Genomic DNA, 14,178 nt, shown 5'->3' with positions numbered 1-14,178 from the left:
GTAAGAGAGACACACAGGGGGGAGAGGCGGGTAAGAGAGACGCACAGAGGGGGGAGAGGCGGGTAAGAGAGACGCACAGAGGGGGGGGAGAGGCGGGTAAGAGAGACACACAGAGGGGGGAGAGGCGGGTAAGAGAGACACACAGAGGGGGGAGAGGCGGGTAAGAGAGACGCACAGAGGGGGAGAGGCGGGTAAGAGAGACGCACAGAGGGGGGAGAGGCGGGTAAGAGAGACTCACACAGGGGGAGAGGCGGGTAAGAGAGACACACAGAGGGGGGAGAGGCGGGTAAGAGAGACACACACAGGGGGGAGAGGCGGGTAAGAGAGACGCACAGAGGGGGGAGAGGCGGGTAAGAGACGCACACAGAGGGGGGAGAGGCGGGTAAGAGAGACGCACAGAGGGGGAGAGGGGGGAGAGACGGGTAAGAGAGACGCACAGAGGGGGGAGAGGCGGGTAAGAGACGCACAGAGGGGGGGAGAGGCGGGTAAGAGACGCACAGAGGGGGGAGAGGCGGGTAAGAGACGCAGAGGGGGGGGAGAGGCGGGTAAGAGAGACGCACAGAGGGGGAGAGGCGGGTAAGAGACGCAGAGGGGGGGAAGAGGCGGGTAAGAGAGACGCACAGGGGGGGGGAGAGGCGGGTAAGAGAGACGCACAGAGGGGGGAGAGGCGGGTAAGAGAGACGCACAGAGGGGGGAGGCGGGTAAGAGAGACGCACAGAGGGGGGAGAGGCGGGTAAGAGAGACGCACAGAGGGGGAGAGGCGGGTAAGAGAGACACACACAGGGGGGAGAGGCGGGTAAGAGAGACACACAGAGGGGGGAGAGGCGGGTAAGAGAGACGCACAGAGGGGGGAGAGGCGGGTAAGAGAGACGCACAGAGGGGGAGAGGCGGGTAAGAGAGACGCACAGAGGGGGGAGAGGCGGGTAAGAGAGAAACAAAGAGGGGGAGAGGGGGGAGAGGCGGGTAAGAGAGACGCACAGGGGGGGGGAGAGGCGGGTAAGAGAGACGCACAGGGGGGGGAGAGGCGGGTAAGAGAGACGCACAGAGGGGGAGAGGGGGGTAAGAGAGACGCACAGGAGAGGGGGGAGAGGCGGGTAAGAGACGCACAGAGGGGAGAGAGGCGGGTAAGAGAGACACACACAGGGGGGAGAGGCGGGTAAGAGAAACACACACAGGGGGGAGAGGCGGGTAAGAGAGACACACACAGGGGGGAGAGGCGGGTAAGAGAGACACACAGGGGGGAGAGGCGGGTAAGAGAGACACACAGAGGGGGAGAGGCGGGTAAGAGAGACGCACAGAGGGGGGAGAGGCGGGTAAGAGAGACGCACAGAGGGGGGAGAGGCGGGTAAGAGAGACGCACAGAGGGGGAGAGGCGGGTAAGAGAGACGCACAGAGGGGGGAGAGGCGGGTAAGAGAGACGCACAGAGGGGGGAGAGGCGGGTAAGAGAGACGCACAGAGGGGGAGAGGCGGGTAAGAGAGACACAGACGGGGGAGAGGCGGGTAAGAGAGACGCACAGAGAGGGAGAGGCGGGTAAGAGAGACACACAGAGGGGGAGAGGCGGGTAAGAGACGCAGAGGGGGAGGAGAGGCGGGTAAGAGAGACGCACAGAGGGGGAGAGGCGGGTAAGAGAAACACACAGAGGGGGGAGAGGTGGGAAAGAGAGACGCACAGAGGGGGGAGAGGCGGGTAAGAGAGACACACAGGGGGGAGAGGCGGCTAAGAGAGACACACAGGGGGGAGAGGCGGGTAAGAGAGACGCACAGAGGGGGGAGAGGCGGGTAAGAGAGACGCACAGAGGGGGGAGAGGTGGGTAAGAGAGACACACAGAGGGGGGAGAGGCGGGTAAGAGAGACACACAGAGGGGGGAGAGGCGGGTAAGAGAGACGCACAGAGGGGGAGAGGCGGGTAAGAGAGACGCACAGAGGGGGGAGAGGCGGGTAAGAGAGACACACACAGGGGGGAGAGGCGGGTAAGAGAGACGCACAGAGGGGGGAGAGGCGGGTAAGAGAGACACACACAGGGGGGAGAGGCGGGTAAGAGAGACGCACAGAGGGGGGAGAGGCGGGTTTGAGACGCACACAGAGGGGGGAGAGGCGGGTAAGAGAGACGCACAGAGGGGGAGAGACGGATAAGCGACACACACAGAGGGGGGAGAGGCGGGTAAGAGAGACACACAGAGGGGGGAGAGGCGGGTAAGCGACACACACAGAGGGGGGAGAGGCGGGTAAGAGACGCACAGAGGGGGGAGAGGCGGGTAAGAGACGCACAGAGGGGGGAGAGGCGGGTAAGAGACGCACAGAGGGGGGAGAGGCGGGTAAGAGAGACGCACAGAGGGGGAGAGGCGGGTAAGAGAGACACACAGAGGGGGGAGAGGCGGGTAAGAGAGACACACAGAGGGGGGAGAGGCGGGTAAGAGAGACACACAGAGGGGGAGAGGCGGGTAAGAGAGACGCACAGAGGGGGAGAGGCGGGTAAGAGAGACGCACAGAGGGGGAGAGGCGGGTAAGAGAGACTCACACAGGGGGGAGAGGCGGGTAAGAGAGACGCACAGAGGGGGGAGAGGCGGGTAAGAGAGACGCACAGAGGGGGGAGAGGCGGGTAAGAGAGACACACAGAGGGGGGAGAGGCGGGTAAGCGACACACACAGAGGGGGGAGAGGCGGGTAAGAGACGCACAGAGGGGGGAGAGGCGGGTAAGAGAGACGCACAGAGGGGGGAGAGGCGGGTAAGAGAGACACACAGAGGGGGGAGAGGCGGGTAAGAGAGACACACAGAGGGGGAGAGGCGGGTAAGAGAGACGCACAGAGGGGGAGAGGCGGGTAAGAGAGACACACAGACGGGGGAGAGGCGGGTAAGAGAGACGCACAGAGGGGGAGAGGCGGGTAAGAGAGACACACAGGGGGGAGAGGCAGGTAAGAGAGACACACAGAGGGGGAGAGGCGGGTAAGAGACGCAGAGGGGGAGGAGAGGCGGGTAAGAGAGACGCACAGAGGGGGAGAGGCGGGTAAGAGAAACACACAGAGGGGGGAGAGGTGGGAAAGAGAGACGCACAGAGGGGGGAGAGGCGGGTAAGAGAGACACACAGGGGGGAGAGGCGGCTAAGAGAGACACACAGGGGGGAGAGGCGGGTAAGAGAGACGCACAGAGGGGGGAGAGGCGGGTAAGAGAGACGCACAGAGGGGGGAGAGGTGGGTAAGAGAGACACACAGAGGGGGGAGAGGCGGGTAAGAGAGACACACAGAGGGGGGAGAGGCGGGTAAGAGAGACGCACAGAGGGGGAGAGGCGGGTAAGAGAGACGCACAGAGGGGGGAGAGGCGGGTAAGAGAGACACACACAGGGGGGAGAGGCGGGTAAGAGAGACGCACAGAGGGGGGAGAGGCGGGTAAGAGAGACACACACAGGGGGGAGAGGCGGGTAAGAGAGACGCACAGAGGGGGGAGAGGCGGGTTTGAGACGCACACAGAGGGGGGAGAGGCGGGTAAGAGAGACGCACAGAGGGGGAGAGACGGATAAGCGACACACACAGAGGGGGGAGAGGCGGGTAAGAGAGACACACAGAGGGGGGAGAGGCGGGTAAGCGACACACACAGAGGGGGGAGAGGCGGGTAAGAGACGCACAGAGGGGGGAGAGGCGGGTAAGAGACGCACAGAGGGGGGAGAGGCGGGTAAGAGACGCACAGAGGGGGGAGAGGCGGGTAAGAGAGACGCACAGAGGGGGAGAGGCGGGTAAGAGAGACACACAGAGGGGGGAGAGGCGGGTAAGAGAGACACACAGAGGGGGGAGAGGCGGGTAAGAGAGACACACAGAGGGGGAGAGGCGGGTAAGAGAGACGCACAGAGGGGGAGAGGCGGGTAAGAGAGACGCACAGAGGGGGAGAGGCGGGTAAGAGAGACTCACACAGGGGGGAGAGGCGGGTAAGAGAGACGCACAGAGGGGGGAGAGGCGGGTAAGAGAGACGCACAGAGGGGGGAGAGGCGGGTAAGAGAGACACACAGAGGGGGGAGAGGCGGGTAAGCGACACACACAGAGGGGGGAGAGGCGGGTAAGAGACGCACAGAGGGGGGAGAGGCGGGTAAGAGAGACGCACAGAGGGGGGAGAGGCGGGTAAGAGAGACACACAGAGGGGGGAGAGGCGGGTAAGAGAGACACACAGAGGGGGAGAGGCGGGTAAGAGAGACGCACAGAGGGGGAGAGGCGGGTAAGAGAGACACACAGAGGGGGGAGAGGCGGGTAAGAGAGACGCACAGAGGGGGAGAGGCGGGTAAGAGAGACACACAGACGGGGGAGAGGCGGGTAAGAGAGACGCACAGAGGGGGAGAGGCGGGTAAGAGAGACACACAGGGGGGAGAGGCAGGTAAGAGAGACACACAGAGGGGGAGAGGCGGGTAAGAGACGCAGAGGGGGGGAGAGGCGGGTAAGAGAGACGCACAGAGGGGGAGAGGCGGGTAAGAGACGCAGAGGGGGGGGGGAGAGGCGGGTAAGAGACGCACAGAGGGGGGAGAGGCGGGTAAGAGAGACTCACACAGGGGGGAGAGGCGGGTAAGAGAGACGCACAGAGGGGGGAGAGGCGGGTAAGAGAGACGCACAGAGGGGGGAGAGGCGGGTAAGAGAGACACACAGAGGGGGGAGAGGCGGGTAAGCGACACACACAGAGGGGGGAGAGGCGGGTAAGAGACGCACAGAGGGGGGAGAGGCGGGTAAGAGAGACGCACAGAGGGGGGGAGAGGCGGGTAAGAGAGACACACAGAGGGGGGAGAGGCGGGTAAGAGAGACACACAGAGGGGGAGAGGCGGGTAAGAGAGACGCACAGAGGGGGAGAGGCGGGTAAGAGAGACACACAGAGGGGGGAGAGGCGGGTAAGAGAGACGCACAGAGGGGGAGAGGCGGGTAAGAGAGACACACAGACGGGGGAGAGGCGGGTAAGAGAGACGCACAGAGGGGGAGAGGCGGGTAAGAGAGACACACAGGGGGGAGAGGCAGGTAAGAGAGACACACAGAGGGGGAGAGGCGGGTAAGAGACGCAGAGGGGGAGGAGAGGCGGGTAAGAGAGACGCACAGAGGGGGAGAGGCGGGTAAGAGAAACACACAGAGGGGGGAGAGGTGGGAAAGAGAGACGCACAGAGGGGGGAGAGGCGGGTAAGAGAGACACACAGGGGGGAGAGGCGGCTAAGAGAGACACACAGGGGGGAGAGGCGGGTAAGAGAGACGCACAGAGGGGGGAGAGGCGGGTAAGAGAGACGCACAGAGGGGGGAGAGGTGGGTAAGAGAGACACACAGAGGGGGGAGAGGCGGGTAAGAGAGACACACAGAGGGGGGAGAGGCGGGTAAGAGAGACGCACAGAGGGGGAGAGGCGGGTAAGAGAGACGCACAGAGGGGGGAGAGGCGGGTAAGAGAGACACACACAGGGGGGAGAGGCGGGTAAGAGAGACGCACAGAGGGGGGAGAGGCGGGTAAGAGACACACACAGGGGGGAGAGGCGGGTAAGAGAGACGCACAGAGGGGGGAGAGGCGGGTTTGAGACGCACACAGAGGGGGGAGAGGCGGGTAAGAGAGACGCACAGAGGGGGAGAGACGGATAAGCGACACACACAGAGGGGGGAGAGGCGGGTAAGAGAGACACACAGAGGGGGGAGAGGCGGGTAAGCGACACACACAGAGGGGGGAGAGGCGGGTAAGAGACGCACAGAGGGGGGAGAGGCGGGTAAGAGACGCACAGAGGGGGGAGAGGCGGGTAAGAGACGCACAGAGGGGGGAGAGGCGGGTAAGAGAGACGCACAGAGGGGGAGAGGCGGGTAAGAGAGACACACAGAGGGGGGAGAGGCGGGTAAGAGAGACACACAGAGGGGGGAGAGGCGGGTAAGAGAGACACACAGAGGGGGAGAGGCGGGTAAGAGAGACGCACAGAGGGGGAGAGGCGGGTAAGAGAGACGCACAGAGGGGGAGAGGCGGGTAAGAGAGACTCACACAGGGGGGAGAGGCGGGTAAGAGAGACGCACAGAGGGGGGAGAGGCGGGTAAGAGAGACGCACAGAGGGGGGAGAGGCGGGTAAGAGAGACACACAGAGGGGGGAGAGGCGGGTAAGCGACACACACAGAGGGGGGAGAGGCGGGTAAGAGACGCACAGAGGGGGGAGAGGCGGGTAAGAGAGACGCACAGAGGGGGGAGAGGCGGGTAAGAGAGACACACAGAGGGGGGAGAGGCGGGTAAGAGAGACACACAGAGGGGGAGAGGCGGGTAAGAGAGACGCACAGAGGGGGAGAGGCGGGTAAGAGAGACACACAGAGGGGGGAGAGGCGGGTAAGAGAGACGCACAGAGGGGGAGAGGCGGGTAAGAGAGACTCACAGACGGGGGGAGAGGCGGGTAAGAGAGACGCACAGAGGGGGAGAGGCGGGTAAGAGAGACACACAGGGGGGAGAGGCAGGTAAGAGAGACACACAGAGGGGGAGAGGCGGGTAAGAGACGCAGAGGGGGGGAGAGGCGGGTAAGAGAGACGCACAGAGGGGGAGAGGCGGGTAAGAGACGCAGAGGGGGGGGGAGAGGCGGGTAAGAGAGACGCACAGGGGGGGGGGGGAGAGGCGGGTAAGAGAGACGCACAGAGGGGGGAGAGGCGGGTAAGAGAGACGCACAGAGGGGGGAGAGGCGGGTAAGAGAGACGCACAGAGGGGAGAGAGGCGGGTAAGAGAGACGCACAGAGGGGGAGAGGCGGGTAAGAGACACACAGAGGGGGGAGAGGCGGGTAAGAGAGACACACAGAGGGGGGAGAGGCGGGTAAGAGAGACGCACAAGAGAGACGCACAGAGGGGGGAGAGGCGGGTAAGAGAGAAACAAAGAGGGGGAGAGGGGGGAGAGGCGGGTAAGAGAGACGCACAGGGGGGGGGGAGAGGCGGGTAAGAGAGACGCACAGGGGGGGGGGGGAGAGGCGGGTAAGAGAGACGCACAGGGGGGGGGGAGAGGCGGGTAAGAGAGACGCACAGAGGGGGGAGAGGCGGGTAAGAGAGAAACAAAGAGGGGGAGAGGGGGGTAAGAGAGACGCACAGGAGAGGGGGGAGAGGCGGGTAAGAGAGACGCACAGAGGGGGGAGAGGCGGGTAAGAGAGACACACACAGGGGGGAGAGGCGGGTAAGAGAGACACACACAGGGGGGAGAGCGGGTAAGAGAGACACACAGAGGGGGGAGAGGCGGGTAAGAGAGACGCACAGAGGGGGAGAGGCGGGTAAGAGAGACGCACAGAGGGGGGAGAAGCGGGTAAGAGAGAAACAAAGAGGGGGAGAGGGGGGAGAGACGGGTAAGAGAGACGCAAAGGGGGGGGGGGGGGGGGAGAGGCGGGTAAGAGAGACGCACACAGGGGGGAGAGGTGGGTAAGCGACACACACAGAGGGGGAGAGGCGGGTAAGAGAGACGCACAGAGGGGGGAGAGGCGGGTAAGCGACACACACAGAGGGGGGAGAGGCGGGTAAGAGACGCACAGAGGGGGGAGAGGCGGGTAAGAGACGCACAGAGGGGGGAGAGGCGGGTAAGAGACGCACAGAGGGGGGAGAGGCGGGTAAGAGAGACGCACAGAGGGGGAGAGGCGGGTAAGAGACACACAGAGGGGGGAGAGGCGGGTAAGAGAGACACACAGAGGGGGGAGAGGCGGGTAAGAGAGACACACAGAGGGGGGAGAGGCGGGTAAGAGAGACACACAGAGGGGGAGAGGCGGGTAAGAGAGACGCACAGAGGGGGAGAGGCGGGTAAGAGAGACGCACAGAGGGGGAGAGGCGGGTAAGAGAGACTCACACAGGGGGGAGAGGCGGGTAAGAGAGACGCACAGAGGGGGGGAGAGGCAGGTAAGAGAGACGCACAGAGGGGGGAGAGGCGGGTAAGAGAGACACACAGAGGGGGGAGAGGCGGGTAAGCGACACACACAGAGGGGGGAGAGGCGGGTAAGAGACGCACAGAGGGGGGAGAGGCGGGTAAGAGAGACGCACAGAGGGGGGAGAGGCGGGTAAGAGAGACACACAGAGGGGGGAGAGGCGGGTAAGAGAGACACACAGAGGGGGAGAGGCGGGTAAGAGAGACGCACAGAGGGGGAGAGGCGGGTAAGAGAGACACACAGAGGGGGGAGAGGCGGGTAAGAGAGACACACAGAGGGGGGAGAGGCGGGTAAGAGAGACACACAGAGGGGGAGAGGCGGGTAAGAGAGACGCACAGAGGGGGAGAGGCGGGTAAGAGAGACGCACAGAGGGGGAGAGGCGGGTAAGAGAGACTCACACAGGGGGGAGAGGCGGGTAAGAGAGACGCACAGAGGGGGGAGAGGCGGGTAAGAGAGACGCACAGAGGGGGGAGAGGCGGGTAAGAGAGACACACAGAGGGGGGAGAGGCGGGTAAGCGACACACACAGAGGGGGGAGAGGCGGGTAAGAGACGCACAGAGGGGGGAGAGGCGGGTAAGAGAGACGCACAGAGGGGGGAGAGGCGGGTAAGAGAGACACACAGAGGGGGGAGAGGCGGGTAAGAGAGACACACAGAGGGGGAGAGGCGGGTAAGAGAGACGCACAGAGGGGGAGAGGCGGGTAAGAGAGACACACAGAGGGGGGAGAGGCGGGTAAGAGAGACGCACAGAGGGGGAGAGGCGGGTAAGAGAGACACACAGACGGGGGAGAGGCGGGTAAGAGAGACGCACAGAGGGGGAGAGGCGGGTAAGAGAGACACACAGGGGGGAGAGGCAGGTAAGAGAGACACACAGAGGGGGAGAGGCGGGTAAGAGACGCAGAGGGGGGGGAGAGGCGGGTAAGAGAGACGCACAGAGGGGGAGAGGCGGGTAAGAGACGCAGAGGGGGGGGAGAGGCGGGTAAGAGAGACGCACAGGGGGGGGAGAGGCGGGTAAGAGAGACGCACAGAGGGGGGAGAGGCGGGTAAGAGAGACGCACAGAGGGGAGAGAGGCGGGTAAGAGAGACGCACAGAGGGGGAGAGGCGGGTAAGAGAGACACACAGAGGGGGTAGAGGCGGGTAAGAGAGACACACAGAGGGGGGAGAGGCGGGTAAGAGAGACGCACAAGAGAGACGCACAGAGGGGGGAGAGGCGGGTAAGAGAGAAACAAAGAGGGGGAGAGGGGGGAGAGGCGGGTAAGAGAGACGCACAGGGGGGGGGGAGAGGCGGGTAAGAGAGACGCACAGGGGGGGGGGGGAGAGGCGGGTAAGAGAGACGCACAGGGGGGGGGAGAGGCGGGTAAGAGAGACGCACAGAGGGGGGAGAGGCGGGTAAGAGAGAAACAAAGAGGGGGAGAGGGGGGTAAGAGAGACGCACAGGAGAGGGGGGAGAGGCGGGTAAGAGAGACGCACAGAGGGGGGAGAGGCGGGTAAGAGAGACACACACAGGGGGGAGAGGCGGGTAAGAGAGACACACACAGGGGGGAGAGGCGGGTAAGAGAGACACACAGAGGGGGGAGAGGCGGGTAAGAGAGACGCACAGAGGGGGAGAGGCGGGTAAGAGAGACGCACAGAGGGGGGAGAAGCGGGTAAGAGAGAAACAAAGAGGGGGAGAGGGGGGAGAGACGGGTAAGAGAGACGCAAAGGGGGGGGGGGAGAGGCGGGTAAGAGAGACGCACACAGGGGGGAGAGGTGGGTAAGCGACACACACAGAGGGGGAGAGGCGGGTAAGAGAGACGCACAGAGGGGGGAGAGGCGGGTAAGCGACACACACAGAGGGGGGAGAGGCGGGTAAGAGACGCACAGAGGGGGGAGAGGCGGGTAAGAGACGCACAGAGGGGGGAGAGGCGGGTAAGAGAGACGCACAGAGGGGGGAGAGGCGGGTAAGAGAGACGCACAGAGGGGGGAGAGGCGGGTAAGAGAGACACACACAGGGGGGAGAGGCGGGTAAGAGAGACACACAGAGGGGGGAGAGGCGGGTAAGAGAGACGCACAGAGGGGGGAGAAGCGGGTAAGAGAGAAACAAAGAGGGGGAGAGGGGGGAGAGACGGGTAAGAGAGACGCAAAGGGGGGGGGGGAGAGGCGGGTAAGAGAGACGCACACAGGGGGGAGAGGTGGGTAAGCGACACACACAGAGGGGGAGAGGCGGGTAAGAGAGACGCACAGAGGGGGGAGAGGCGGGTAAGCGACACACACAGAGGGGGGAGAGGCGGGTAAGAGACGCACAGAGGGGGGAGAGGCGGGTAAGAGACGCACAGAGGGGGGAGAGGCGGGTAAGAGACGCACAGAGGGGGGAGAGGCGGGTAAGAGAGACGCACAGAGGGGGGAGAGGCGGGTAAGAGAGACGCACAGAGGGGGAGAGGCGGGTAAGAGACACACAGAGGGGGGAGAGGCGGGTAAGAGAGACACACAGAGGGGGGAGAGGCGGGTAAGAGAGACACACAGAGGGGGGAGAGGCGGGTAAGAGAGACACACAGAGGGGGAGAGGCGGGTAAGAGAGACGCACAGAGGGGGAGAGGCGGGTAAGAGAGACGCACAGAGGGGGAGAGGCGGGTAAGAGAGACTCACACAGGGGGGAGAGGCGGGTAAGAGAGACGCACAGAGGGGGGAGAGGCGGGTAAGAGAGACGCACAGAGGGGGGAGAGGCGGGTAAGAGAGACACACAGAGGGGGGAGAGGCGGGTAAGCGACACACACAGAGGGGGGAGAGGCGGGTAAGAGACGCACAGAGGGGGGAGAGGCGGGTAAGAGAGACGCACAGAGGGGGGAGAGGCGGGTAAGAGAGACACACAGAGGGGGGAGAGGCGGGTAAGAGAGACACACAGAGGGGGAGAGGCGGGTAAGAGAGACGCACAGAGGGGGAGAGGCGGGTAAGAGAGACACACAGAGGGGGAGAGGCGGGTAAGAGAGACACACAGAGGGTGGAGAGGCGGGTAAGAGAGACACACAGAGGGGGGAGAGGCGGGTAAGAGAGACGCACAGAGGGGGAGAGGCGGGTAAGAGAGACACACAGACGGGGGAGAGGCGGGTAAGAGAGACGCACAGAGGGGCAGAGGCGGGTAAGAGAGACACACAGGGGGGAGAGGCGGGTAAGAGAGACGCACAGAGGGGGAGAGGCGGGTAAGAGAGACACACAGAGGGGGGAGAGGCGGGTAAGAGAGACACACAGGGGGGAGAGGCGGGTAAGAGAGACGCACAGAGGGGGGAGAGGCGGGTAAGAGAGACGCACAGAGGGGGGGGAGAGGCGGGTAAGAGAGACACACAGAGGGGGGAGAGGCGGGTAAGAGAGACACACAGAGGGGGGAGAGGCGGGTAAGAGAGACGCACAGAGGGGGAGAGGCGGGTAAGAGAGACGCACAGAGGGGGGAGAGGCGGGTAAGAGAGACTCACACAGGGGGGAGAGGCGGGTAAGAGAGACACACAGAGGGGGGAGAGGCGGGTAAGAGAGACGCACACAGGGGGGAGAGGCGGGTAAGAGAGACGCACAGAGGGGGGAGAGGCGGGTGAGAGTCGCACACAGAGGGGGGAGAGGCGGGTAAGAGAGACGCACAGAGGGGGAGAGGGGGGAGAGACGGGTAAGAGAGACGCACAGAGGGGGGAGAGGCGGGTAAGAGAGACACACACAGGGGGGAGAGGCGGGTAAGAGAGACGCACAGAGGGGGGAGAGGCGGGTAAGAGTCGCACACAGAGGGGGGAGAGGCGGGTAAGAGAGACGCACAGAGGGGGAGAGGGGGGAGAGACGGGTAAGAGAGACGCACAGAGGGGGGAGAGGCGGGTAAGAGAGACACACAGAGGGGGGAGAGGCGGGTAAGAGACGCACAGAGGGGGGGAGAGGCGGGTAAGAGACGCACAGAGGGGGGGAGAGGCGGGTAAGAGACGCACAGAGGGGGGAGAGGCGGGTAAGAGACGCACAGAGGGGGAGAGGCGGGTAAGAGAGACGCACAGAGGGGGAGAGGCGGGTAAGAGAGACACACAGAGGGGGAGAGGCGGGTAAGAGAGACACACAGAGGGGGGAGAGGCGGGGAAGAGAGACACACAGAGGGGGGAGAGGCGGGTAAGAGAGACGCACAGAGGGGGAGAGGCGGGTAAGAGAGACACACAGAGGGGGGAGAGGCGGGTAAGAGAGACGCACAGAGGGGGGAGAGGCGGGTAAGAGAGACGCACAGAGGGGGAGAGGCGGGTAAGAGAGACGCACAGACGGGGGAGAGGCGGGTAAGAGAGACGCACAGAGGGGGAGAGGCGGGTAAGAGAGACACACACAGGGGGGAGAGGCAGGTAAGAGAGACACACAGAGGGGGAGAGGCGGGTAAGAGACGCAGAGGGGGGGGAGAGGCGGGTAAGAGAGACGCACAGAGGGGGAGAGGCAGGTAAGAGACGCAGAGGGGGGGAAGAGGCGGGTAAGAGAGACGCACAGAGGGGGGAGAGGTGGGTAAGAGAGACACACAGAGGGGGGAGAGGCGGGTAAGCGACACACACAGAGGGGGGAGAGGCGGGTAAGAGAGACACACAGAGGGGGGAGAGGCGGGTAAGAGAGACACACAGAGGGGGAGAGGCGGGTAAGAGAGACGCACAGAGGGGGAGAGGCGGGTAAGAGAGACACACAGAGGGGGAGAGGCGGGTAAGAGAGACACACAGAGGGTGGAGAGGCGGGTAAGAGAGACACACAGAGGGGGGAGAGGCGGGTAAGAGAGACGCACAGAGGGGGAGAGGCGGGTAAGAGAGACACACAGACGGGGGAGAGGCGGGTAAGAGAGACGCACAGAGGGGCAGAGGCGGGTAAGAGAGACACACAGGGGGGAGAGGCGGGTAAGAGAGACGCACAGAGGGGGAGAGGCGGGTAAGAGAGACACACAGAGGGGGGAGAGGCGGGTAAGAGAGACACACAGGGGGGAGAGGCGGGTAAGAGAGACGCACAGAGGGGGGAGAGGCGGGTAAGAGAGACGCACAGAGGGGGGGGAGAGGCGGGTAAGAGAGACGCACAGAGGGGGGAGAGGCGGGTAAGAGAGACACACAGAGGGGGGAGAGGCGGGTAAGAGAGACGCACAGAGGGGGAGAGGCGGGTAAGAGAGACGCACAGAGGGGGGAGAGGCGGGTAAGAGAGACTCACACAGGGGGGAGAGGCGGGTAAGAGAGACACACAGAGGGGGGAGAGGCGGGTAAGAGAGACGCACACAGGGGGGAGAGGCGGGTAAGAGAGACGCACAGAGGGGGGAGAGGCGGGTAAGAGTCGCACACAGAGGGGGGAGAGGCGGGTAAGAGAGACGCACAGAGGGGGAGAGGGGGGAGAGACGGGTAAGAGAGACGCACAGAGGGGGGAGAGGCGGGTAAGAGAGACACACACAGGGGGGAGAGGCGGGTAAGAGAGACGCACAGAGGGGGGAGAGGCGGGTAAGAGTCGCACACAGAGGGGGGAGAGGCGGGTAAGAGAGACGCACAGAGGGGGAGAGGGGGGAGAGACGGGTAAGAGAGACGCACAGAGGGGGGAGAGGCGGGTAAGAGAGACACACAGAGGGGGGAGAGGCGGGTAAGAGACGCACAGAGGGGGGGAGAGGCGGGTAAGAGACGCACAGAGGGGGGGAGAGGCGGGTAAGAGACGCACAGAGGGGGGAGAGGCGGGTAAGAGACGCACAGAGGGGGAGAGGCGGGTAAGAGAGACGCACAGAGGGGGAGAGGCGGGTAAGAGAGACACACAGAGGGGGAGAGGCGGGTAAGAGAGACACACAGAGGGGGGAGAGGCGGGGAAGAGAGACACACAGAGGGGGGAGAGGCGGGTAAGAGAGACGCACAGAGGGGGAGAGGCGGGTAAGAGAGACACACAGAGGGGGGAGAGGCGGGTAAGAGAGACGCACAGAGGGGGGAGAGGCGGGTAAGAGAGACGCACAGAGGGGGAGAGGCGGGTAAGAGAGACGCACAGACGGGGGAGAGGCGGGTAAGAGAGACGCACAGAGGGGGAGAGGCGGGTAAGAGAGACACACACAGGGGGGAGAGGCAGGTAAGAGAGACACACAGAGGGGGAGAGGCGGGTAAGAGACGCAGAGGGGGGGGAGAGGCGGGTAAGAGAGACGCACAGAGGGGGAGAGGCAGGTAAGAGACGCAGAGGGGGGGAAGAGGCGGGTAAGAGAGACGCACAGAGGGGGGAGAGGTGGGTAAGAGAGACACACAGAGGGGGGAGAGGCGGGTAAGCGACACACACAGAGGGGGGAGAGGCGGGTAAGCGACACACACAGAGGGGGGAGAGGCAGGTAAGAGACGCACAGAGGGGGGAG

This window comes from Ascaphus truei, unplaced genomic scaffold (genome assembly GCF_040206685.1).
Source record: "Ascaphus truei isolate aAscTru1 unplaced genomic scaffold, aAscTru1.hap1 HAP1_SCAFFOLD_2216, whole genome shotgun sequence".
Lineage (NCBI taxonomy): Eukaryota > Metazoa > Chordata > Amphibia > Anura > Ascaphidae > Ascaphus > Ascaphus truei.
The sequence above is the reverse complement of the archived record's forward strand: the minus strand, read 5'-3'. Positions refer to the sequence as shown.